This window comes from Onychostoma macrolepis, chromosome 23 (genome assembly GCF_012432095.1).
Source record: "Onychostoma macrolepis isolate SWU-2019 chromosome 23, ASM1243209v1, whole genome shotgun sequence".
Taxonomy (NCBI): Eukaryota; Metazoa; Chordata; class Actinopteri; order Cypriniformes; family Cyprinidae; genus Onychostoma; species Onychostoma macrolepis.
Window position 1 is genome coordinate 19,354,716 of NC_081177.1, and position 27,132 is coordinate 19,381,847.

Genomic DNA, 27,132 nt, shown 5'->3' on the forward strand with positions numbered 1-27,132 from the left:
AGTCCTCATTTAGGGTGGGCAGTCACATGCCTCTGTCAAAACATATTAACCCCTCCCCTCTCCACGTTCCAGCACAGAGGATTACAGAGAGAGAGAGAGAGAGAGATGGCAGAGAGCCCACTGAGAGACATTTCTACTGTAGATCAGCCACTGATAATCATAAATTCAGTCATCTTCTCTTCAGCGAACAATGCCGAATCAACTACGAATCCTGCATCCTAAGACACACACTGGCATATTAGTGGTGAAGGTTGATTGCGAGTGTGTGAGGGTCAGGTTTCCTGTGGTTTATGCTTCTTAAGTGTGTGACTCAGCAGTCTATTCAGAGATCTCCCCATCTATCTGTCCTCTTTCATATTCTCCTCTTCTTCTCATTCTCTTCCTCTCTACATACACTGGAGGACCGGAAGGGTCCATTAGCATCTTAAGATGGCTGTAACCGATTCATGTTACCGTGTTTTCCACTCAGTCTTCATTTATGAGCACCTAAACATCATCCGGTTTACATGTAACAAGACAGCCGATGAGAAATTGACAAAGCTATAACCAAACCATATGACCGAGACAAACAAAACCTTCATTGTAGCAGTATTAGTCTCATACAGACATATGTATCTTAACAAACGTCAAACATGCGTCAAAAGTCAGGGAGTCATTAAATTGATTAGTAAGCAACAGTAAAGGCGTTTGTTACAAATATTTTTAATTCAAATAAATGCTTTTCTTTTAAACTTTCTATTCATCAGAAAAATCTGATTTCCACAAAAATATTTAGCAACACCTATGTTTTCATTTGATAATAATAAATGTTTCTTGTGCACCAAATCAGCATATTAGAATGATTTCTGAAGGATCATATGACTGAAGACTGGAGTAATGAAGTCGTTTTTTTTTCGAGTATTTTTTTAAAATATATTTAAAACAGAAAATTTCAATAGTGTTTCACAATATTACTGTATTTTTGTAATTTATTTTATCTAATAACTTTTTTTTAATGTTAAGACTAAGGGGCAGGTACAGTACATACAGTAGTTTTTATATATATATATATATATATATATATATATAAAGCCAGTCTGCATAACCAAAAAACCATGCTGGCAGAGCTTAGCAAAGTGTCAGTTTACTCAACAACAACAAAAAAAAAACATCAACTGTAACTGTTATCTTTTTTTTAAAGATTGGACAATCCCGTGACTAGAAGTCTGTGTTGGTCACTTGTAAACAAACCTTGTTTCCCTAAAAATCTGTAAAAACAGTGCACCCCATTTCAGTGGATTTTTAACAGCCTTTCCCCTTTTATTGTGCATAATGCACATGAGGTAGTCACTAAGCAGTCCGCGTAAGGCTGAAAGTATGGCGGCACTAAATAAAAGTGAACAGCTTCATGTGAGCAGTAGTCTGGCATTTTCTGAGCTGTAATAATGGCCTTGATCTGTCAGCACCTGGAGAGTATTCTTGCTTTTTCTGTTAATGCGTGCTGCATGGGCCGATCATTCCTCTGTCTGAGAGCTGCGTAATCTTGACTAAACCCATCTTAAGTTCACACATGCACTGACACTGGCCCACATGTTTGATGAAGTTGGGGAGTCTTGAACAAGTCCAACTTAATCAAAACAGGTGCCAGACGTGGACCTTGACACAAAGCGTAGGTGAAAGACTGGCTGGAATTGAATCAATCTGAAGTAAAATAACATAGTCAATAAGCTGTCTGTTGCTCCCTGTTAAAACACTGACATCTGTGATAGTACCTGTGATTTCCTAGCAAGGTTCTGGAGAACTGACCTATTTACTGGACCACACAGCCTAGACAAATAGAGGAGGACCAGCACCCCAGAGTAGGGTTGCTCAAATGGGGGTTTGTGAGGGAACTGTAGGCTTTGATGAAAAGCTATTAATTAAATCAAATAAGTATTTAAATCTAAGCTGACAAAAAAGTTTGGAAATCTCTGCTATAGAGGAACACAAGTCCATGCCACGTCGAACCAGACCTTGAGAGGAGATGGTTGGTTAGTGAGGCTTGCAATTTCCACCAGGTCTGAAACAGATGTGAAGAAATCTGTATGGCTGTTGTTAATGATATGACTGCATCACTGAGACAGATCCAGCTGTGCTGAGATGTTCGCTTGAGAACAAGTGGTTCCTGCAGTGAGACACGATTCTGTTCTATTCCATCAGTGGGTTAAAGACATGAGTGGTCTTACTATGATATCTCAATTTACTATGTAATCCCAGGATTACTACAGACCGTGTTAATCCAGCAACATGATGATAATGTGTCAATCCTCACACCATGCCATCAATCCTGCCAACCCGAGACATATCCCAGCTTTATAACGAGGGCTGCAATTGATCTGGCAGCCATTTTATTGGATTCTATGACCTGTACCATATGTGTACTGAAAAATGAAGCATCATTCAATCAATAGTTTGCAACAGGGACGTTTCTAGCCTTTCATCAGGATCCCATTAAAGTGTCCCCATATTCTTTTTTGTAACTGTAATGGATATATAGATATAAAATTTTACTCCATGAAGAGCTGCTTCAAGTGAACTCTTCAAATTAATAAAACTGAATAACTGAACAAATTCTCCCAATCTACACAATTTAGTGTCATAAAAAAACACAACTAGATTGCGTCATCCATAGTCAACAAATCTGTTTACACTGCAAGTGTCCAAAGCAGCTTACAGTGTGAACAGCTATAATATATTGATTTTGATGAGAGTTTTGTCACGTTTGTCAAGTGTATTCTTCTACACTTGTTGTCTGTGACCCCACGAAACCTGTGAGAGGTCTCACGAAGATTGTTCTGGGACCTCATAATTCACAAATTAAATCACAAATTAAGCACTGCTCATACTTCACAAACAAACATGGGCTCACAAAACATCAATTTCATTGATAAGCATCCTGCAATGTCCTCCAAAGCAGCACCACCATCTCTTGTCATCCTTCCTCTGTCTCTATTGTAAATTAAATTTGCTCCCATTTTTGTTCCTCATAAAAGATTTAGCAGAAAGGTGATCTTAATCTGGGTCACCGGCATTCTGTGGCTGTGCCCCATTAGAATTTTCATCATGTTTAATATTCAACCTCTCCGTCTCATTACGCACTGCAGGATCACTCTCTCTCACATGCACATAAGCTAGTACTGTATTGATGAAATTAAAATATAAGTTGAAAAAGTATGCTCACCAAGGCTGCATTTATTTGATCAAAAATACAGAAAAACAGTAATATTGGGAAATATTATTACAATTTAAAATAACTGTTTTCTATTTTAAAACATTTTGAAATATCATTTATTCATGAAATAGAAATATTTTGTAACATTTTTTTAATTTAATATACAGTGGGTACGGAAAGTATTCTGACCCCCTTCAATTTTTCACTCTTTGTTATATTGCAGCCATTTGCTAAAATCATTTAAGTTTATTTTTTTGACAGAAAAACACAGAATTGTTGACATTTTTGCAGATTTATTAAAAAAGAAAAACTGAAATATCACATGGTCCTAAGTATTCAGACCCTTTGCTGTGACACTCATATATTTAACTCAGGTGCTGTCCATTTCTTCTGATCATCCTTGAGATGGTTCTACACCTTCATTTGAGTCCAGCTGTGTTTGATTATACTGATTGGACTTGATTAGGAAAGCCACACACCTGTCTATATAAGACCTTACAGCTCACAGTGCATGTCAGAGCAAATGAGAATCATGAGGTCAAAGGAACTGCCTGAAGTGCTCAGAGACAGAATTGTGGCAAGGCACAGATCTGGCCAAGGTTACAAAAACATTAAGGTTCCTAAGAGCACAGTGGCCTCCATAATCCTTAAATGGAAGACGTTTGGGACGACCAGAACCCTTCCTAGAGCTGGCCGTCCGGCCAAACTGAGCTATCGGGGGAGAAGAGCCTTGGTGAGAGAGGTAAAGAAGAACCCAAAGATCACTGTGGCTGAGCTCCAGAGATGCAGTCGGGAGATGGGAGAAAGTTGTAGAAAGTCAACCATCACTGCAGCCCTCCACCAGTCGGGGCTTTATGGCAGAGTGGCCCGACGGAAGCCTCTCCTCAGTGCAAGACACATGAAAGCCCGCATGGAGTTTGCTAAAAAACACCTGAATAAGATTCTCTGGTCTGATGAGACCAAGATAGAACTTTTTGGCCTTAATTCTAAGCGGTATGTGTGGAGAAAACCAGGCACTGCTCATCACCTGTCCAATACAGTCCCAACAGTGAAGCATGGTGGTGGCAGCATCATGCTGTGGGGGTGTTTTTCAGCTGCAGGGACAGGACGACTGGTTGCAATCGAGGGAAAGATGAATGCGGCCAAGTACAGGGATATCCTGGACGAAAACCTTCTCCAGAATGCTCAGGACCTCAGACTGGGCCGAAGGTTTACCTTCCAACAAGACAATGACCCTAAGCACACAGCTAAAATAACGAAGGAGTGGCTTCACAACAACTCCGTGACTGTTCTTGAATGGCCCAGCCAGAGCCCTGACTTAAACCCAATTGAGCATCTCTGGAGAGAACTAAAAATGGCTGTCCACCAACGTTTACATCCAACCTGACAGAACTGGAGAGGATCTGCAAGGAGGAAAGGCAGAGGATCCCCAAATCCAGGTGTGAAAAACTTTTTGCTTCTTTCCCAAAAAGACTCATGGCTGTATTAGATCAAAAGGGTGCTTCTACTAAATACTGAGCAAAGGGTCTGAATACTTAGGACCATGTGATATTTCAGTTTTTCTTTTTTAATAAATCTGGCTTTTGAACTGAACACTGATGACACCCTGGAAGGTCTCCCTCCTCTTTAGCCCAGAGGACACGGCGTCCGTGATTTCCAACATGAATGTCAAATTTGGACTCGTCTGACCATAGAACACTTTTCCACTTTGCAACAGTCCATTTTAAATGACCCTTGGCCCACAGGACACGACGGCGCTTCTGGACCATGTTCACATATGGCTTCCTTTTTGCATGATAGAGCTTTAGTTGGCATCTACAGATGGCACGGCGGATTGTTTACCGACAGTGGTTTCTGGAAGTATTCCTGGGCCCATTTACTAATGTCAATGACAGAATCATGCCGATGAGTGATGCAGTGTCGTCTGAGGGCCCGAAGAACACAGGCATCCAACAAAGGTCTTTGGCTTTGTCCCTTACAAACAGAGATTTCTCCAGTTTCTCTGAATCTTTTGATGATGTTATACACTGTAGATGATGAGATTTGTAAAGCCTTTGCAATTTGACGTTGAGGAACGTTGTTTTTAAAAGTACTCTTTCACAGATTGGAGAGCCTCTGCCCATCTTTACTTCTGAGAGACTCTGCATCTCTAAGACATCCCTTTTATAGCTAATCATGTTATAGACCTGATGTCAATTAAATTAATTAGTTACTAGATGTTCTCCCAGCTGAATCTTTTCAAAATTTCTTGCTTTTTCAGCCCTTTGTTGCCCCGTGCCAAATTTTTTTTAGACCTGTAGCAGGCATCAAATTTGAAATGAACTCATTAAGTGGATAAAAATGTACAATTTCTCCATTTAAACATTTGTTAGGTTCTCCATGTTCTATTGTGAATAAAATATTTATTTATTTTTTATATTGCAAGTAATCATAGTGTATACTAAAGACAACCACACTTACAGCGCATTTTTCAGACACACCCCTCAATCTTAGTTTGAACCTCTTCAAATGAGATCCAGGACATTAAGTGCACACACACAAACACAAATCACCAGATCAGTCAGAGCTAAACGCTGTGCTCTCCTTTCTAGTTACTCTGATCGGCCATCTTCTCAATCATCTCTCATTATCTCTGTCCTCTATTCCCATCTTCCCTCCTTCCAAATCATGCCACATGACTTTTTCTCCTGCTCCATCCCCGGCTGTCCTTTCCACATCCTCTCCTAGGGTAGTGTAGGCATGTTGAGCTGCTGGAGTGTATTATAGTACTCTCACTCCCCTCCCTCCACCTCTATCTATCTCTCTCTGTGGCCTTGAAGGGGTGAGAGCTGCTCCCCCAGCACAGCCTCCCACATGCCAACAGACGACACACCAAGAGCCATAAAGAAAGCTATCTCGTCTCTGCACCGCTGTTCCCCTCTCGCTCCTCTTCCTGAGCTCTTATGAGATGCATTTAAATTTTCTGAGACGATTATTTGATCCGAGTGGGATCATCTGAAATAACCACACATACTGTGCAGTCTCAACTCCTGCTACATATATCTTTCAAAAATAATCTTAGAAATGCCATGAAATGCACATTATGAAGTGGACTCAGTGACTTGTGCTATCTGCAATTCATGTCACATTCACGCAAGTATTATTGTGTAAAGTATACACAAGTGTTCTGGTCTCAATCCATTTTAACACTAATAATTATTACTGACATTTTCATATATATTATATAATTATTATTCATTACAAAAATGTGTATAATATAAATATGTATATATATATAAATATAAATATATATATATATAAATATAAATATATATATATATATATATATATATATATATATATATATATTATTATTAGAATATAAACTAATATGTATTAATATTATTAAAATTAGTATTATTAAAAGTTATACACATTCATTTAATTTCTAATAATAATTATAACAATAATATTTTAGTGGTTTTGAAAATTCTTGTTTTTGGTGCACTTTAGTCTTAATCTACTTTACATTCACACTGATGTCAACATAATCAAAATCAATGCTAATAGTTGATTAATATTATAAAAATTACACTATTGCTGGAGGTCTGTAATTTATTTCTAAAGTGACAAAGCTGAATTTTTATCATCCATTACCCTATTCTGCAGTGAAACATTATTCTGCAGTGAAACATGACTCTTCAGTAATCAATTTAATGCATCCTCGCTCAATAAAAGTATTTATTTTCTTTCAAATAAATAAAATAAATAAATATTACTGACCCCAAAACTTGTGTATATGTAACTATAATGCACATTTGTATTATATGGATTATGATTAATTAAGTATTAATTATGACATTCAGGTTGATTGGGTTATAGAAACATCAGTCTGCAGACTGTAAAGTAAACCAAAAATAACATAACACAAATAATTTAATATTGAAAATGTTGTAATTCATGTCATTCTACCCAAGTACCATTTCCACAATGTGAATAAACTACTACTTTTTTATGTTTATACTTTAAGTGACATTAACAAAACAGGAAATCATTAAGTGCAATTATTTGTATGACAATTAATCATTAGACAAAATTTCATAATCATGACAGCTCTAATGAGAACAAAGCGGTGGTGCCAGAAATGCAGGAAACACACACTTGGGAGAAGCACTTTAGATACCTCAGTGACTACTTTGCACACTCGTTAAATGTCACGTCAGAAAGATGTCCCCGTGCACACGCTCACCGGCCTAACCTGTTAAAATTCACACAACTGTGTGTGTTTGCCAGTAGCTGTGGATGAGCTGCAGTCAGAGCAGCCCACATAACTCTGAGGTCACATGAGAGTGCAGACGCAGCCTGTGGCTCCTCTCGTCTTTGCGATTCTAAGAAGCGATTAAGCAGGAGAATACATAGGAGTGGGAGTGGCACGTTCCACCTTTTCTCTCACCCCTTGTCACCCACTCCATCTGCCCCACAAGCACATGCACTCGCTCTTATTGTAGCCTGCGGCGCGGGAACGAACAGTGCGCGCCTGCCGAAGACCCGGCCGTGACATCAACAAGCTTTCTGTGGAATCCTAATTACCGCAATCATGTACTTGACAAATTGTTTCAAATTCTTGGGTTTTCACAACGAAAGTTACATGCACAGACATGCACAACATCTTTTGAAGTGCCAGAATGACTGCATACCGCTGAAGCAGAGTCCAAAGCAAGGCAGGCTTGTCCTGAGTTCCTGTTGGATGCTGATGGGTCAGTGCCGCATCCCAGACATTGTGATGGGGGGAGGAGAGGATATAGAGCGTGGAGGAGGAGGAGGCACAGTCAGACTGAGGTAGCAGCCTTTTATTTGGACCCATATGACACAAAGCCTTTTCTCCTCTCCCTTTTTCTTAATGACTAACAGCCTCTTTCATTTTAATGGATTGCAACGGAGGAGGATGGGTAGGGTGTGCGTGTGTGTGTGTGTGCAGAAACACTGTCTGCAGACACATGGAGGTGAAAAAGATTATGCCCCACATGAAAAAGCCAACACTGTGCTTCTATTTTGATAACAATCCCGCCCATCTTAAAGCATGAGCATATTCCACAGATAGAAAAAGGAATGAAATGAGACTTTTACATTTTTTGAAGAAAATCTGGATGGTTGCTTAACTTGCTCCCCCAGGTGAATACAGTGCAATCCCAAGTCTCTATAATCGTTTTATTGTCCACTATGCAAACTCTGTCTAATTGGCAAGAAAAGTGACAGCATACCTAACTTCAACACTATCAATATCATGTATATCATTCATGCTAAAGAAATGAAGACAGAAAGAACTGCAGAAAGAAACACAGAAGGCAATAAAAATGCAGAAATGCATAAAGAAATACAGATCGAAATGCAGAAAGAAAGAAATTCAATAATTCAGAAAGAAAGAAATTTAGGAAGAAATGCAAAAAGAAAGATACAGAAAGAAAGAAATGTGAAAAAGAAATAATGGAAAAAATACAAAATTGCAGAAAGAAAGACTAAATACAGAACTAAAGAAATTAGTTTTTTTCTTTATGAAATAAATTCAGAAAAAAGGTAGAATAAAATGCATTTCTTTCTTTTTGCATTTCTTTCTGAATTTCTTTAGTTTTGCATTTTTTTCTGCAATTTTGTTTTTCCTTTATGTCCTTTATGTATAGAAAGAAATGCAGAAAGAAAGAAAAAAAAAGAAACGCAGAACTTACTCAGAAAGAAATAAGCAGAAAGAAATGCTAAAAGAAAGTAATAAAAGAAAAATAATCTGAAATGTAGAAAAAAAATGCAGAGAGAAAGAATTTTAGAAAGAAAGAAATACAGGAAAAAATGCAGAGCTAATTCAGAAAGAAAGAAGCAGAAAGAAATGGCAAAAGAAAGCATTAAAGAAAAATAATTTGAAATGTAGAAAAAATGCAGAGAGAAAGAAATGTAGAAAGAAAGACACAGCAGTGTTGTAGACTGAATATTCCCTCTGTGTGTTTGGGGGGGTGGGGGGTGGTTTGCATAAAGAGCTGTTTTGTTATTCAGCGTGTGATTGAGAGTCAGAACAGAAGTGATGTGGGAACAGCACAGCGTGGTTATTTTGGGTCCACGCGGCCCATTAGCAACAGCACACTGATAGCACCTTTACTGCAGCCCACCGCAATCCAGCAGTCATTATGAAGTCTTTATGACCTGTGACAGCCAGTCAAGGCCTCTGGATTCTATTAGAGAACAGTCTCATTTACATTCACACAGGTGCTGTGGCTTATCCACAAACTACCTACACAAAGCAACCAGTAAAGGGTGAACCCAAGAAAAGTTTGGATGTAATAACAGAGTTTGTGTATGCGACCTTCGTTTTCTGACTGTAACACTATCTTGCTTCAGCCCGAGGCAGTGCTAGACAACGTCACCCAAACCAAGGACTCGTTTTCATAATCTTAAGACACACAAACACAAACACACACACACACCTCACACCTCCTTTCTGTCTTTGTCTTTTGCTCAGGTTGGAGCCTGTGCGCCATTGTGGACAACAGTTTCTCATTTTCTTTGTTTGGCGTACAAACACTCCTCCACATCTCCATATGCTGTGCCTCCCTCCCTCCAGACCGCTGCCTGTCGGCTGAGAACGCCCCAGTCTGACTCGCCGCGGTGAGTGGGCAGAATAATGCAGACGGTTGCGTCTCCAGATGCATTTCTAAAGGACATTCCATATGCATCTTTAATTTGAGTCCAGACACGGCTGATTCAGACAGCAGGAAATTACCATGCTGTGGATTTACATAGAGGGCAGATTGAGTGTGGAACAGGTGCTTTATGGGAATAAACCAAAATCGTATCGAATTACAGGTGCAAAAGTGGATAGAACAGAGTCTTCATAGACGTGCACATACATGACAAAAAAAAGTGAGCTGCATATCTTTGATGGATAGACAAAAGAAATGAGGCAGGCCGGTCAGAGTGATGGTTTTGAGACAGGATGCTGTGCTTTGTGCGTGAGCGGTATTGGCACCATCGTCGGCTGGGCGTGCTGATGGGGCAGTGCCGCATCACAGGGATGGTGATGGGGGAGGAGACGAAATCAGGAGGAGAGCAAGAGGAGGGGGGGGCTGCTGGGTGGACAGAAGAGAACACAAGCAGGAGACCTCTATTTGGACTTGACGCAGCTGTGATATAAACCATCTATCTAAACTACTCACGAGATTCGAGAGCAACTAATGGGTGCCGTCAAGACGGTTCCCTACTTCAGTTTGCTTGTTTTTCCTTTCTGGTTGCATTAAAAATGATTCACTCTAAAAAATAAAGGTTATTTATTGTTTGGAAGCTTATTTCAACCACAGAATGAACATACAAAAAGGTAACTGTTACTTTTTGTCTTGCAATTCTGACCTTTTCCCCCTCACAATTCAGAATTTATATCTCACAATTCAGACTAAACTCAGAATTCTGAAACAGAAACTCAGAATTGTGAGATATATAAATTATGAATTGTGAGATATAAACTCACAATTCTGAGAGAAAAAAAAAAAAGAGTCAGAATTGTGAGATGGTAACTTGCGATTGCAGGATTTTTTTTATTCCCGCCACAGATTAAAAATATAAAAAGGGTTTACCTTACAACTTTATTTCTTAAAAAGGTTCTTCAGATTATTAAAACATTCTTCACACTAAGAAGAAGAAAAAAGATAATATAGTATAGAAGCTTTTATAAGAGTGTTATTGAAGCTACACATATACACTGCAAACAAAAGCATTTGAAATATAAGATAAACTTGTGCTCTTGCTACTAAAAGATATTGTGGAAATATCTGGATTTAATTCCAACAAATTAGAAAAGTATGTGTTTTACATTTCATGGCAAAACAAGTGGAAAAGAAATAAGCGCACTGACAGAAATTAAAATATGTTCCATTTTTTTGTTAATAAAAATTTTAATCAGTCGCTCGAATCGGTCACTTGTATTTAATTTAAAAGCACACGAACATGTTTATGTTGAGAAAAAATGTCTGTACAGAATAACAGGCAAAATAATAAAGCAATGGTACATGTGTATAAAACATCTAGTCGTTTTTAAAAACATTTTAGTTTTGCACGTTTTATTCATCTCCTGTGTATACTTGACATATTGGCTGATAGAATTTGTATGAATCAACCAATGAAAACACCATATTGATTGACTGTCAGGAGACCCCCTCAATGTCTGATTACAGCCCTCTATATACAGTGGGAATAAACTGAATTAAGTTTGAGTTACAGGTATGACGGTATGTAATGGTATAAAGCTGACACAGACAGTAATTTGTACTCTTATTAATAATGACATCTGTGTGTGATTAAACCAAGACATAACCTTAAAACACACACACACACACACACAGACACGTTCCAACCGACCTCGTCCTCAAGGCTGCTTGGGAGATAAACTGTGGAGGAATCAGGACAGAGGGGAGAAAGGGAGGGTAACAGTGAAGGTGAAAATGAAAATGGCCTCACATTGTCAGGGACAGAATGTCTACAGAGCAATAAACTTGAGAGCTGCTGTTTACAGAGACCCTTGTGTTTTTACTGGACGGTTTTGTGTTTTCACATAGCTCTGCAAAGTGCAATCTACTGATAATCCCAAAAACATGATGACAGGATGCAGGCTATACTGAGTTAAGAGTTCAAGTTTTTAAATTTGCTGATGCAGATTAATTCTATACCGTAAATATTTTTGTTTAGATTTGAATAATATAATAATCATCACACTCCTGTAGCTGATCTTATGTGGCTTCCATGAGTCAGAAATAATGTAATTTCGAGTTACACTATCGTTTATAAGTTTGGGGTCAGAAATATTTTTTATTCAACAAAGATGAAAGTAAAGACATTTATGATAATCAAAAAAGATTTTTTTATTTCAAATCAATGCCATTCTTTTGAATTTTTCATGCATCAAAGGATCCACAAATAAAAAAAAAATGATCAAGGTTTTCACAAAAATATTAAGCAGAACAACTGGTTTCAACATTGATAATAATAATAAATGTTTCTTGAGCAGCAAATCGGCATATTAGATTAATTTTGAAGGATCATGTGACACTGAAGACTGGAGTAATGATGATGAAAATTCAGCTTTGCATCACAGGAACAAATTACTTTATTATAATAATATTTCACAATATTACTGTATTTTTGATCAAATAAAAGCAGTAGGCATAAGAGACGTCTTTCAAAAACATTAAAATATGTTACTGACAAACTTTTGAACATTATGCACATATATGCAGTCATATTTACCAGAGAGAAACTGATTTTTTTTGGTCAATTTACAGTTTTGTATTTTTAAATAACAGTAAAGCAATATTAAAAATGTAAAAATATTAAGCGCAGGAGAAATGGGAGCTTGTGCATTGTTCTTCTGGAGCTTTCTAGAGATTTTCAGTTGCATGATTCTGTCATTTCTACAAAACCACATTTTAGTTTAGGAAACGTAACCCCATTCCATTCAGCTGAGGGTAAATTTAGTAGCAGTTTTATAATTAGTGCTAATATCATTAGGCAATTTAGTTTCTGAGGCTAAGCCCTCACTGTTGGTTTAAGAGGACAATCCCTGTGCGTCTACTGCTAGAGGAGACATCCACAGTCTTGCTATTGTAACTGCCATCTTGTATCATAAATGACTTTCATGATATAGCTTTAATGTAGTTAATTATGCTAGTACAGCAGCTTTAATCCAGGTAAGTACATCTATCTCAACATCAGCTTTGATCATCCAAGATCAGTGGAGATGTTCAAGGTAGTCAAGTGGTTTTCTTCTTGGGGCAGGAGACGTCCCAAATCGTTATAAATGAAACGTTGTGGAAACCGCAAGACTGACGGTTTATCAGGTGTATCTGCTGATGCAGGTCTTCACGTCAAAGATAAACTGGGGAGCTGTTAAAAGTGGAAACATGAACTTAAAGAAAGGAACTTTAATTGGTTGCTTATATTCAATATAAAAAGCTCACGTCATTGATTGGATGAAATCTAAAAGGTGGCGTTGCAATCGTTTCAGACTTTATTCATCGTGCAGTTGTGGGTCACCAGCAAAATTGTGGGAAAGCATTATCTGATCTAATTTCCCTTCAGCACAAAACAACATCCAATCATCTCAGCGGGTAGGGGGCAGAATTACACACAAACCCAGTTGCACTAATGCGTGACTCTCCCAGTGCTGTGAGGGAAGGTCTAAGATATCAGTACTTATGCAGCACTTCTTATGGAAAAAACAGGAAGTTCTCTGGCAAAGAGGAAGGGATCCTGATGACTGCTATTGACTGAAGCGTATCAGCACACAGCGTATGTGGTGTAAGTTTACCTACAGACTACGGTTTAATCCTGTACGACTAATAGGTTTGCTGTTACAACAGATACATGACGAGGCATTACATGGGATGGTGATCTGAAAGAGGATTTCACCTGGCATTAGTCTATGTCCTCTATCATTATTATCAGTAGTCAATTTCAAACACTGATGCTAATGGTGCTAACTGATTCAAACACACTACGTACAAGGTTGAAGTGAGGTTGATTTGTTTGTCTACTACAGCCTCAAATTTCCTTTAATCCCAAGGAAATTCTTGGGATTAAAGTCAATAACTCAATAATTATTTTAATGTTATGGCCAATGATATTATACACAATTTTGTCTAACTACAATAAAAATGCAGAACTAAAAACTAAAATCAATGTTTTGGTTCAGGATTTTTTTTTTTATGTTCTTGAATTTATTTGATCAAAAATTCAGTAAAACATTAAAATACAAAATACAGTTTCCCATTTTAATATAATTTTAAAATAAAACAGTTGTTTCAAATTATAATAGTATTTTACAATATTTCTGTTTCAACTGTATTTTTGATCAAATAAAAGCAGTAAGCATAAGAGATGTCTTTCAAAAACATTCATTCATTATATTACTGACAAACTTTTGAAAATTGTGCACATAAACGTCTGCGCAAAGTCGTATTTACTTGTGAGAAACTGATTTTTTTTTTCAATTTAAAGTTCTGTATTTTTTAAATAACAGTAAAATAATATTAATTTATTATTAAGTACAGCAGAAATGAGGGCTTGTCCATTTGCCGAACGAATTCCTCCATGCGCATCAAAAAAGTCATGTGACTTTGCATGATGGAACAGGATAACCTGACTAACCAGTGGACCGATCTTGTTGCACAGCACCTGAAATGTTGTTATGGTCATTCTGAAATGCCTGAGCAAAGTCTGTCAGAATTTCTTTATTATTTAGAATTTCTTTATTAAGTTAAATTCGCAACTTTGGATGGAGCCCCGGCTAGTGTCACATGATCCTTCAGAAATAATTTTAATATGCTGATTAGCTGCTAAAGAAGCATTTCTTATTATCAATATTGAAAACAGTTGCACTGCTTAATATTTTTGAGGAAACCATGATACTTTTTTTTTTTTTTTTTTTTTAGCATTTTTTGATGAAAAAAAGCATTTTAAAAGCATTTATTTGAATTTTTTTCTAAGATTATAAATGGATTTTACTGTCAGATGTATTTAGATTAATTTAATTAATAAAAGTATTGAATTCTTAAAAAAAAAAAGTAAATAACTCTTACTCACGCATAATCTTTGAACTGTAGTGTATATCAACTGTTGATCAATACAAAATATTTTTTTTTTATATTAAAAAAATAAAAATAAAAATAAAAAATCACTAATATTGTCTGATAAGGACGTCATACTGATATATTGTGCATCCCTACTAACTTAAACTCTTTGTTACTCTGCTTGTGTAACAAATTCACCACCTAGGTCACTGTAACTATACAGGTCTTTAACCAAAACTAATTGTTCAGACAACCTCCTGATCAGTCGATTAGAATAAAGTATAGTTTTATGCATTCTGTACAATATAAGAGATCAGTCTTGCTTGCATAGAAAAAAAACTCTCACTAAGCATCTATGAGATTACTGATTGAACCGGATGAGGGTTAAAAGTGTAAAAGCCTGGGCGCAGGCCTCATTAACATTAATAAGAGGGTTTTCAGTAGCAGTGAAGGAGAGATACAGAGAGGACGAGTGTAATGTACAGACCCATACGGCTGATCCTCCGGCCTGGTTAGGATGGGATAGTCGGTGGGTGTGATGGGCCTTCCTTCTAATAAATCTGTGCTAGACTCACATCTGTTTGTGACCAACAGCTGGGTCACCGGGTGATCCCATGTTATCCCGCATCTCCTCTATCCCTCAATCTCACATCTGTGTCTTTTACGACTCTTTCTAATGGATCCCTCTCAAGAGCTACATCACACCAATATTAACACAGAAAATGTGCCAAAGGTCGACTCTCAATTCCACTTTCTAGCTTATTTGCCTCTTAATGCGGCCAGCTATTTTTCCAAAAGCACTTGCTGCTGGTGGCGCACCATATATTAAAGCAATAGTTCACCCAAAAATTATAATTTTGTCTCCCACTGAACACAAAATATGATTTATTGAAGAATTTCCAGGATGCTCTTTTCCATAAAGGTGACTGGGGAAGTCATTTGTCATTCTCAAAATATGTTAAAAAAAAACATGTCCCTTGAACTTTCAGTCATGACACAGACTTCACAGTCAGGAAACACCATACAAAAAGATTTTAAGCTTTTCAATTATATAAAATAATATTATTTGACATTGCTAGTTTGAATTTGTCAAGTACATGATAATAATAATCTTTTCTCCTTCATCTGGTCATCTATGACATTTACAGTATTTCTGACAGCAAAAAAAGTAATTAATAATATTAATTATTTTAAAGAATGATTGACCCTTGAATTTATGACAATAGGAGAATTATCAATTTAAAAGGTATTCATTTACATTATTATTTTTTTTATGGTTCATTTAAATGTCATTGTTATCACAATGTTTAAATGTTAATGTAAAAGATTTTCATTTATATTGATACTGATATTCGTCTACTATACTAATATACTACACTACTGCTATTTATCCACACTAGTTTGCTTTTAAAATGATATCTATTTTTAACTATAAATTTGTTACAACACTTTCTTCATTTATGAAATAAAATAATGAAATGAAGAACAAAATAATAAATAACGACTTAAATTTTAAATATCATGTGTGAGTTACATATACAGTACGTGCATAATTATTATGCAAGTTGATATTCTGGTCATATTTTATTTCCGAGCACATTTGACCAATTCCAAACCACATCAATCTTAATAACTACTATAAATTTTCTATTTAATCATTTATAAGTTGTATATAAATATATATAATTGTTAACAATGGCTGGAGGTGAAAAATGCTTTACATACTCATTAATCAATAATTATTAGGCAGGTTTTCTTTTACAGGTGCCAATAAAGAGATTATAGGAAAAGTCAGAAATTATTCAAACTAATGCCTTACAGAAACTGCCAAGTATTGCTAAATCATGACCAACGGAAAGCGAAATGTTCAATTTGTTTTTTTGTTAATTTTTTTTAAAATGGTGCTTTTTTGTCCTTTTTGGACATGATTAAAAACAGCAGTATAGTCTGAACATTCTGTAATTTTTCTTTTGTGTTCTATGGAAGAAAGAAAGTCAAACATGTTTGCAGCTACATGACGGGGGAGTAAATGTTCATTTTTGATTGAACTGTTCCTTTAAGGCAAGGGTTACATTACTCAATCTCTCAAGGTCACACCCATGTTTGTCACCCTTTTTCTGCAGAGTACCAATCGAACCAAGGTCACTGGGTGCCACAAACACACCTGCTTTAAATTTAGAAGAGCAAACAGGCACGGCAGTGTGCCCCTTTTACAATAGTTTATCTTATCTTCTTCCTCCAATAGGTGTTTTATTCACCCTCCAGTAAAAGCAGAAGGCGCTGATAGCACCGGGTCCAAATTTCAGGGGCGTTTTGGAGATTTATGGAGCAACCTTTACACGTCTTCTCTGAAATGCACCCTACCCACTCCCCATAAAACAAACACTCTTTCACACAGTCCTCACACGGAGCATGCTGGAACAGGCGGTGTGCGTTTTGTGCGTGGTGAAGTGCGCCACCTCATCATCTCTGATTGTATCCAGGAGTCCACAGCATGCACACAGATAACTCATTAAAAGTAAAGCAACCTTATGATCGGGAGTCTACGATTTAATTGCTCAGTGATAACGAACACGCTCAAGTGCTAAAAATCACAGCAGGCTGTCATTCCTGCAAACAAAACACATTGTTAGCCATCGGTCACAGGCACAAACCTATAAGTGTAATAATTAATTCAAACCCTTGTTATTTGAGGGTGGTGTTGAGGGGTGGCAGTTAATAATTAAGCAACCTCTGGCCTTGGCTCAGTGGAAAGCGTCCTCTATTGCAGCAAATGAGGCCTTCAGTAGAGCACCCCAACACACACACACACATACACACTGCACACACAAGCCAAGACTGAAATACTAGCATACTGTCTACTGCAAACACCTCAGTATAATCTGTATCCACCTTACTGTGCAATGTGGAAGTACAGTAAGCTGTTTTCTTCCTTAGCTGCTATTGGTAAATAACTAGAATAATAATAAGTGCTATAAACAGCTATTTACAAACCAGCATGTTTATGATTATGATAATAAATGAAAAAATATGAAAACAAATAACAGTCTCCAATAAAAAGCAGCATAACAGACTGTTTGTGTGTAGCTAAAATAGCAAGAAGCGAATGACACCGAAAGCCTTGCACATTCAAGTTAAAAATAAGGTGGATATTGCCTACTATACAATAGCATGTAATGTGCATACTACATACTACTGTAAAACAGTATGCTACATTACGTTTACTTCAGCGAGTCCAATTATCACCTTACATAAAATGTTTGTTTTTTTTAAGTATCCAATTTAAAAAAAAAAATAAATTAAAAATAAATAATTCAAATAAAAAATAGATAAAATAAAATATCATTTTGCAGTCCACTCAAATGAGTAAAGGAAAGGAAAACAAACTGGAATTGAAAGGTCAAGTTGGGTCCACACAGTATGATGTGTCTACAATGCATATTTTAGCAAAATGTATAATAGTAGGTCACTCTAGTGTTCTACACATACTAAAAATTCACATACTCCACACAGAATGCATATTACGTCATGCTGAAATGGTATGAGTAGTATGGTAGCATGCAATCTGAGCATAGTCTGACACCCATCCCAGGGGGACATTTATACTCTTTTAAGAGTATATATTCATCTTGACAGGGAAAGGGAGGGATCTTTTTATCTTCAAATGCATCTTTATCAGTCGCTGACCCCATGCAGTCATTATGGGAGAGGGGGATGCCTGATCATGTGCGTAAAAGGGGGGGAGGAGAACACTGGTCCGTTCTTCATGCTCCCTTTCTTTTGTATGATTCATCTGAAGAGGCCTTCAGATTTTAATCGGCTGGCTCCTTCCCTATTTCTCCCCTCCATGCCTCGCTATCTCGCTCTGGGTCCTCTAGATTAACTCGGCAAACATACTCATAATCAAATAGAACACACACTGGGAAATGTCATATGTTAATGGCCTTGCATTTTTAATAACATTTCCATTAGGTGATCATGTGATTATCGCCCTTGGTCTCTCCCACACAGTCTCTTTATTGCCTTGTAGGCTCATGTTGGGGGGACACAGTCATCTTTTCAATCCTCAGATGCAGACGAGGACGAGCGTCTGTTTCAAATGACTTCACGTCTGCCAATCTATATACATGGTATGTCGTAAGACTGACAGGCTGGTTTAATGGAAATAGCTGCACTCTTCAGTATGGGTGGGATATCTGTTCATAGCTGCCCGGTTGGACGGTTGAATCAGATAAGAATCGGCGACCTGCTGAAACCAGAGAGAATGACCTGACAGCATTAATGAACCTTCTCCTCTCCTGCCTGTCATTCAAACGCAGCCACATACTGCCGTCAACTCAGCTGACAGACAGAGTGCTGCTTTACTATGGTTTGAGGAGGTCATTCTATGATTGTGTGAATGCTACCGTGTGATAGCCATGTTGACAGTGAAAGTGAGGAGAACATCTGGTAAAGTTATTTATAAGAAGCAGCAAAGGTTCTGGATTAAAAAAAAATGTATTCAGAAAATGATTTTAAATGATAATGTATAGGCCTAATATTTCGAAACAGAGTAGACCAGTCATTTCATTTCATTTTCTTAAGAATTGTTTTAATAGCCAAATTGCTATAAGAACCATCTGCAATCCCAGGGAGAGCTTAACCTGCCATGTAGATGATTGCCTACTTCCGATGAACAATTTCAGATGACATAATTGAGTTAATCTCCCTCTCGAAATATATCTGAACTCTTGAATATATCTTAATATTTTCATTACCATTGTTGTTATTGTTAACTAAAAGTTTTAAAGTAATTAAGTAATAAATCTGAAATTAAATAAAATAAAATATAAATATTTTATAGAAAAATCATAAATGTTGCCAAGGCAACTAACTGAAAAAGTTTAGGTTTAAGTACTAAAATGTGACAAACCACATAACAATATTAAACTAAAGCTGAAAATATAAAAATAAATGCCAATTCAAATTATTTATATTATAATAGTTATGTTTGCGGTTTATGTCAAAGCTGGTTTGTTGGAGTCAATTCTTTATTGAAGAACTTTTATTAAAGTACTTTTTAAAACTCCTACTGAGGAAATGAATGGCAAAAATCCTTCCAGAACCAAGGCCACTGAAAAAGTGTGCAGTCACCATTAGGCTCTTCAGAAAAGAGCTCTTTGGAAATTCAGTCCCACATGCACATAATCACCGGCTTCTCTCACAAAGCAACTAGATGAGCATAACACTTATTTTTGTGAAGCGTCCACTGTCATGTTTCAGCCTGCTGCTTGTCTGAGTCACACACGGTGCACTGTGAGGCTGTTTTCACACTCGATTGGACTGCTTGGTCCAAACCTAAGAGCAATTCCACCCCCTCACCCAGCTAGTCTCTTTTCGGATTGATTGCACTTTTGGGTCTGAACCGCAGAACCAACCGAACACAAAGAACTCAACTCTGATGGAGGGCTTCAGATTTCCCATTCCAGCATCAGTAAGAGGGTTTCTGGCTGGAAAACATGGATCAACTACTTGTTCTGCTTTTGATGACTGTACCTGCTGCTACTGATGTTGTTGTTGGGCATCTTTGAACTGTCTGTCTGTAAACACTGAGACAGTTCAGAGCAGATCACAGACGTCTGCTGTCTGAAGGACGGGGAGAGAGATACTGTGAACACAGAGAGCACTGGTGTGAAAAGAAGAGAGATGAGGAGAGGAGAAGAGGTGACAGGAGCTGTGATGATGAAGGGAGGTTAGTCTAAGAGAGAAGAGGTAAAGAGAAGGGCGATGCAGCGTTTAACTCTGACAGATCTGCCGATGTGTGTGTATTGTATGTGTGAGAGCATGTGTCTGAAGTTCTACATCTCCTGTTGACACGCATTCTAGTGCAGTCAGAGGAATTATCACATGTACACACACACACACACACACACACACACACATTTACTCAGCTACCAAAATGGGAACTTAAGACTTCTTCTGTAGACTTTTATTGTTTTTAAATGAAGCTAATTCTAAATACTACAAACTAACCATTTTTAGCAGCCATAATAATGTATTTTTTATATTTTCATTTATATATTCACAACCATTCAAAGATTTGTGGCAAGCAAGTTTTTTTTTAAAGAAATTAAGACTTTTATTCTGCAAGGATGCATTGATTTGATCAAAGGTATCAATAAATACATTTACAATGTTACAAAGATTTCCATTTAAAATAAAAGGTGTTCTTTTGAACTTCAAAGATTCCTGAAAAAAATGTATCATGGTTCTCACCAAAATATTAAACAGTTTTAAACATTGGGAATAATAAGAATTATATCTCTTGAGCTGCAAATCAATATATTAGACTGATTTCTGAAGGATCATGTAACACTAAAGACAGGAGTAGCGACTAGAGGTCTTCACGGGTCCAAAAATTCATAAAGAGACCCATAAATGTGCTGCACCGAACCGACCCGGACCCGTATTTTATTTGAAAGTGGGACCCGAACCCGTGCAGACCCGAGAAATGCCTTAAATGTACTACCTAGACCCGAAGCGGACCCGACCATTATTCGAAAGTTGGACCCGAACCCAGCCGGGAAGATACAGACCTGACTGCACCCGATCGGCACGAAAGAATCCATGATCACCATCCGCTTGCAGTACTACATTAACTCCGCCCACGCTCTGCTTCTGGCGGCTCGAGGTAACGCATGTTTTTTTTTTTTCTTTCACCTTATTTTCCGCTCACAATTTTCTCATCCTAATTTTACAAACTGCAAGTTACAAAACACACACATGCTGACTGACACTGATCACTGGCGGGTGCGGTGTTCTCCGATCGACTCGGGTAGGCTATTACACACAATGTTAAACAGTCCTCCATAAAGACCTCTAGTAGCGACTGCTGAAAATTCGGCTTTGCCATTACAGAAATAAACTATTTTAAAATAAATTTAAACAGAAAAGAGTTTTTTAATGTAATAATATTGTACAATATTACTGTTTTTGACTATTTTTGATTAAACAAATGCAGCCTGGGTGAGGCTTTCAAAAACATTTTTAAAACATTTCTTGCAAACCTCAAATGTTTGAACAGCAATATACACACATTGACAAATTGGTCAAATGATAGAAACAGTTGAGTTCAAAATGAAGCTGATAGCTTCAGCATGGGCCACTGAGTGCTGGTTAAGCGTTGGCTACAAGTGCAATATTGTGATATCCATGTCTAAAAGCCCCCAGGATAAATCACACCTTTTGCTGAGCATTAAATAAAAGTAGGAGCTTCACACGCTTATCTAATTATTTATTTTTACACTTGACCTCTATCACTAGCCTCCAGAGGGAAAGCCACACTGTCAAAGTCACACTGTCATTTTCACATGGCCTACTTTCCCTACTACACACACTCGGCACAGGCTCTGGGCTGTGGTTGCGTTTGTCCTTTGGGTTACTTTGCCACTAGGGCTGAAACAAATCCACCCATGTAATGACAAAGGTCATTCAAATCCATCGGCGCTCTAATAGCAGGTCTGAATCACTTAAGCTTTAGCTCTCCTGAGCTTCAGCTTATGACCATATCCTCTGATGGCATCCAAGAAACCTGTCACTACACGCAAAGGTGCACTATGACCTGATTATGCATTAAAATACACAAAAAGGCATTAATGTAGAGATTAAGGATTTTTCATTTTTGTCACTTTTTAGTAAATGAGACGGGGAATGCATGAACTAAACAAAGCTTATTATAGTCATGTTTCACCCCAATTTTAAAGTTTAAAAAAATAAGAAATTACATTTTGTTAAAAAAAAAAAATTAATAACAATATTTTCATGACAATTAAGCACTTTTCCCGTTCGGGTTATATCAAAGCTCTCTCTTTCTCTCTCCAAATACATTGAGAATCTTTTTCTTTTTTTTTTTTTTACATCCTGCCTGCCTTTAAATAGTATATAAACAGTATAAAATAGTATAAAAATAGTATATTGCATTATGGTCATTTTACTGAAAAAAAAAAAAAAGTATTACAATAAAGAAAATCACTATTCGGAATAATGACAATTTGGAGTCTGAACTGTTCTGAAAATAATAAATCAATACATTTAAAATAATACTTATATTTTATACATTTTTAAACTAAAACAAATAAAATAAATTTTAAAAAAATCAAATAAAAAAATTTGAGGTGAAATGATCTGGATATTTTCTTTTTTCTTTTCGAGATCAAGACAAAATGCAAGCTAAATTGAACTTGCATTTCCCACATGACCATGTCTGCTGCATTTGCACTAAACAAGAGGCAATGGCTCTGACTAATAATGCCTTTTTAATGCACACTAGCTAGGTAAGGATATGAATCACTTGTTCACATTTATTAAATACTGGTAAAGGCACATAATTCACCGCTGCAGGGCTTTAACGCAGTAGTAAAGCGCAGGTCTAATGCAGTGGCTCAGCTTTATTATGCACCACAGCAGGGATCTGATGAACCTTTCCAGGCCAATCACAGGTTGCAGTGATGTACAGGGGTAGCGCAGTGCTTTGGGGCAGACCGTGACCTTGACAGCATCTGTTCGGAGAACATGGCTCCATTGCGCTGAGCTCCATTATCTAAAGCAGCATGTTTAGCACTACATGTGTGTTTTCCCCTCATACTGAGGTGTTAAGTAAATTCTCTCTATCCTGCAGTTCCCAATGTACACTTCAACCATCCCCCTGACTGTCTTCTCTTCCTCTCTTTTTCCTGTCTGGCCTCGGGCTCTTGCACTGGGAGGTCATGGCACCGAGGTCACGGCCACAGTGTCAAGACTGACACTTCATATCCCTGATCACACACAAACCAGACATGAAACACCTATACACACTCAGGTAGTCAGGAAGCTGTTTCACCTGCAGATTATGACATTTTCTGTATGAACATACCGAGTAAAGTCTTCTTCTAGCTAGTAGACGTAACATCTGAATGTAAAATGGGAAACTTACCCTTCACAAACTACATGTACACCGCCAAGATGGGTTGAGATTAGCAGCAGGAGTAATTGTGCATTTAGACACTGATTAACTTTTACAAGAGGTCAAACTAGTACAAAGAGAAAAAAAAGAGAGAGAGACGACTACACCTAATACATAGTTACCTCCTAGAACAAACTTTCTGCAAATGCATAAGATCACATTTGGCCGTGTCTCCTCAATCAATCTGAAATCACTTTGAGGTGACGAAGGTTGTTCTTTGTGGCCGAACATTTCACTTTCAAGAGCAACTCTAATCAGTCAGAGAGAGCCGTCTTGATTACCTGACCTCTTTTTACTCTTTTATCTCTTTTTCCATCTACCTTCCTCCATCATCATCATCATCATCTCTATACATTCTTGTCAGAGTCCTGCTGATAAAGAGGTTGAGGGGGTCTTTCTCAGCTGATGGCCCTCAGAGAGTTCTGTGCCTACGCCTGGCCTAAAGTTTTACATTTATGCAGTTTGTGGACATCATGGTGTAGTTTAAAATCATGGAGATCCTTAGAGTTTGAAACAAGGCTGTTGCAAGACGCAATACAGTATTTTACACTCTCAAAAAATTTAACAGATTTTTTAATCGATTATGGAGTGGTTTTAAAATATATAAATTATGTATTTTATTTCTCCTCACTCCGATTCCTTTAAATTTAATGGTATTCAGAAAAGAACAGGGATTAAAAACAATTACAGTGGCATTCATTGTAAACAGCATTTATTGTAAAAACCAAGCCTAAACTAATTTATTGAACGTGAAACTGAACATACCAATGTGTGGGAAAAGCGCTATACAAATAAAAAAAACTGCACATAAAAAAAAATAAAAATAAAAAATTGCTGCATACTTTATCTATTATAGTTTACTGAACAATCACAATGCCATTGAATTGCCATTCCAAACCTGCATAACCTTCTTTCTTCTGCAGAACACAAAAGATTTTTTGAAAAATGTCTATATAATGAAAGTCAACTGGGCCAAAACATTCTTCAACATATTTTCTTTTTGTGTTCCACAGAAGAAAGTAAGTCCTGCATTTTTGTAACAACACAATGATGTAAATGATTTTTTTTTTTTTTTTGGGTGAACTATCCCTTTAAGAACTACAGCATTATTCTACTGCAAAATACAGGGTAGGTCAAATCCCATTTCAAACCAATGTATTTCTGATAGGAATTCATTGATCCTCTGTGAACACATCCTTCACTTGTCATGGCTGAAGGAGCAAGAAAAGGTGGGTGCTGGGATAGTAGTCACCATATGGGACACGGTTGAGTCTGCGATTCAGTAGCTCATTTTCTTTACTGAGTGTTTGCATCTGTGGGTGTGTGTCCACATCTGTATACAGCATATATATTTATTAAAAGCATCTGAAAAGAAAACTGCATGCATGTTTTTCAAAAGCAGCTTTCTGTATTGAAGATTTCAGATTGCCTTCAATACAGAAAGATTCCAGCTATACTTCTACCATAGATGAAGAGAGAGGGAGGAAGGGAAAAAACACTCTCCGCTTTATCATAATTATCTAAATGCAGAGCTCTCTGGGTTGCTAATGTCACCCACAGACAGAGAAGCTGCTGGACAACGCAGCAAGGAACTACTGACTTTAAAGTCCTGGAGAAGCTTGCTCTGACCTCCCTGCAGCTCATTCAAAATTGTTATTCTTCAGTTATTCAGGCTCAATTGCGAGCTTTCGCGCTTCAAAGAAATGAGCAAAGGCCTCTTAAGGAAGTTCATATGTCTCACATGACTCTTCTGAAGTCATACGATAACTCTGGGTGAGAAACAGACCATACTTTTAAAGTAGTTCACTGATAAAACCACCAAATTAAGTCTTTGAGTCAAAAACTTTAGAATTGGATCAGCCTGATATTTACAAATGAATCATCCAGAATGGTTTTGTGAAGCAACAAATGTTCATGAATCCAACAGACATCACTACTTCTCTCATTAACGTGCCATGGACAGCTTTATCAGATGTATTTTCAGTCAATAATAAAGCCTCTGTCCCCATTCATTGTAACTGCATGGAAAAATAAAGACCATGGAAGAGAATAGTGATATGAATGTGAGTAAATGATGATGAATAAACAATTTTCTTCTAAATAATGGTTTATTTAGCTGAAATTATTTATTTAGAGCAAATGATTTCCTTTAACCATCTAAAAACACATTCACACCACCTTATATCTTTAGAGCTCTTTTTCCATCGCTCTTTTCCTCCTTATCTCATCTTCATCCGTCTATACATTTTTCTCTTTGTCCAGATCCTTCTCTTTCCTTGAAAGCTGCAGGGAGGAGGCCACTCGATCACAATCGATACCTACATCTTTTCTCACCTCATTCTGGCCATTCCACCGCTCTCAAAAAAAACGTGTGTGTAAAAGAACATAGTTCATCTACTTACTTACACACTCACTCATTCTCAACACCACTGCCATAAACCTATCAGTATTTTTGCCTTGTTTTCATACTTATCTCAATTCAAGTATATTTTCTATATAAAGTTACAAGTTATTATTTTTCATTTTAAATTTTCTTTCAAAAAATTTGGGATCAGTATGATTTTTTAAAAGAAATTTCCTTGCGCGTTCAGAAGGAATGCATTACATTTTATCAAAAGTGACATTAAAGTAAAGACAAAAGATTTCTATTTCAGTTCTTTTTCAGTTCTATTCATCAAAGGATCATGAAGAAAGTATCACGGCTTCCACAAAAATATTTAGCAGCTCAACTGTTTTTAACATTGATAATACAATATGTTTCTTGAGCTCCAAATCATCATTTTATTGTATTGTTTTTTTTTGTAGTTCATTTTATTATATTTTTGAAGGATCATGTGACACTGAAGACTGAAGTAATGATGCTGAAAATTCAGCTTTGCCATCACAGGAATAAATTATACTTTAAAATATATTCAAATAGAAAACAGTCATTTTAATTTGCAATAATATTTCACAATATTACTGTTTTACATCATTATTAATAAAATAAAATAAAATAAAATAAAATAAAATAATAAAATAAAATAAAATAAAATAAAATAAAATAAAATAAAATAAAATAAAATAAAATAAAATAAAATAAAATAAAATAAAATAAAATAAAATAAAATAAAATAAAATAAAATAAAATAAAATAAAATAAAATAAAATAAAATATAAAATAAAATATAAAATAAAATATAAAATAAAATATAAAATAAAATAAAATAAAATAAAATAAAATAAAATAAAATAAAATAAAATAAAATAAAATAAAATAAAATAAAATAAAATAAAATAAAATAAAATAAAATAAAATAAAATAAATGCAGCCTTGATGAGCATAAGACAACTTTCAAAAAATACTGACCCCAAACTTTTGAACGGTAGTGTATAAAGCTATA

General features: G+C 36.5%; 1 protein-coding gene across 3 annotated transcripts in view; it reads right to left on the reverse strand.

Annotated features, from left to right (window-relative positions):
* The window catches only part of nol4lb (nucleolar protein 4-like b), a 97,708-nt gene that overhangs the window by 22,679 nt on the left and 47,897 nt on the right, over nt 1-27,132 (reverse strand). The window lies entirely within an intron of this gene.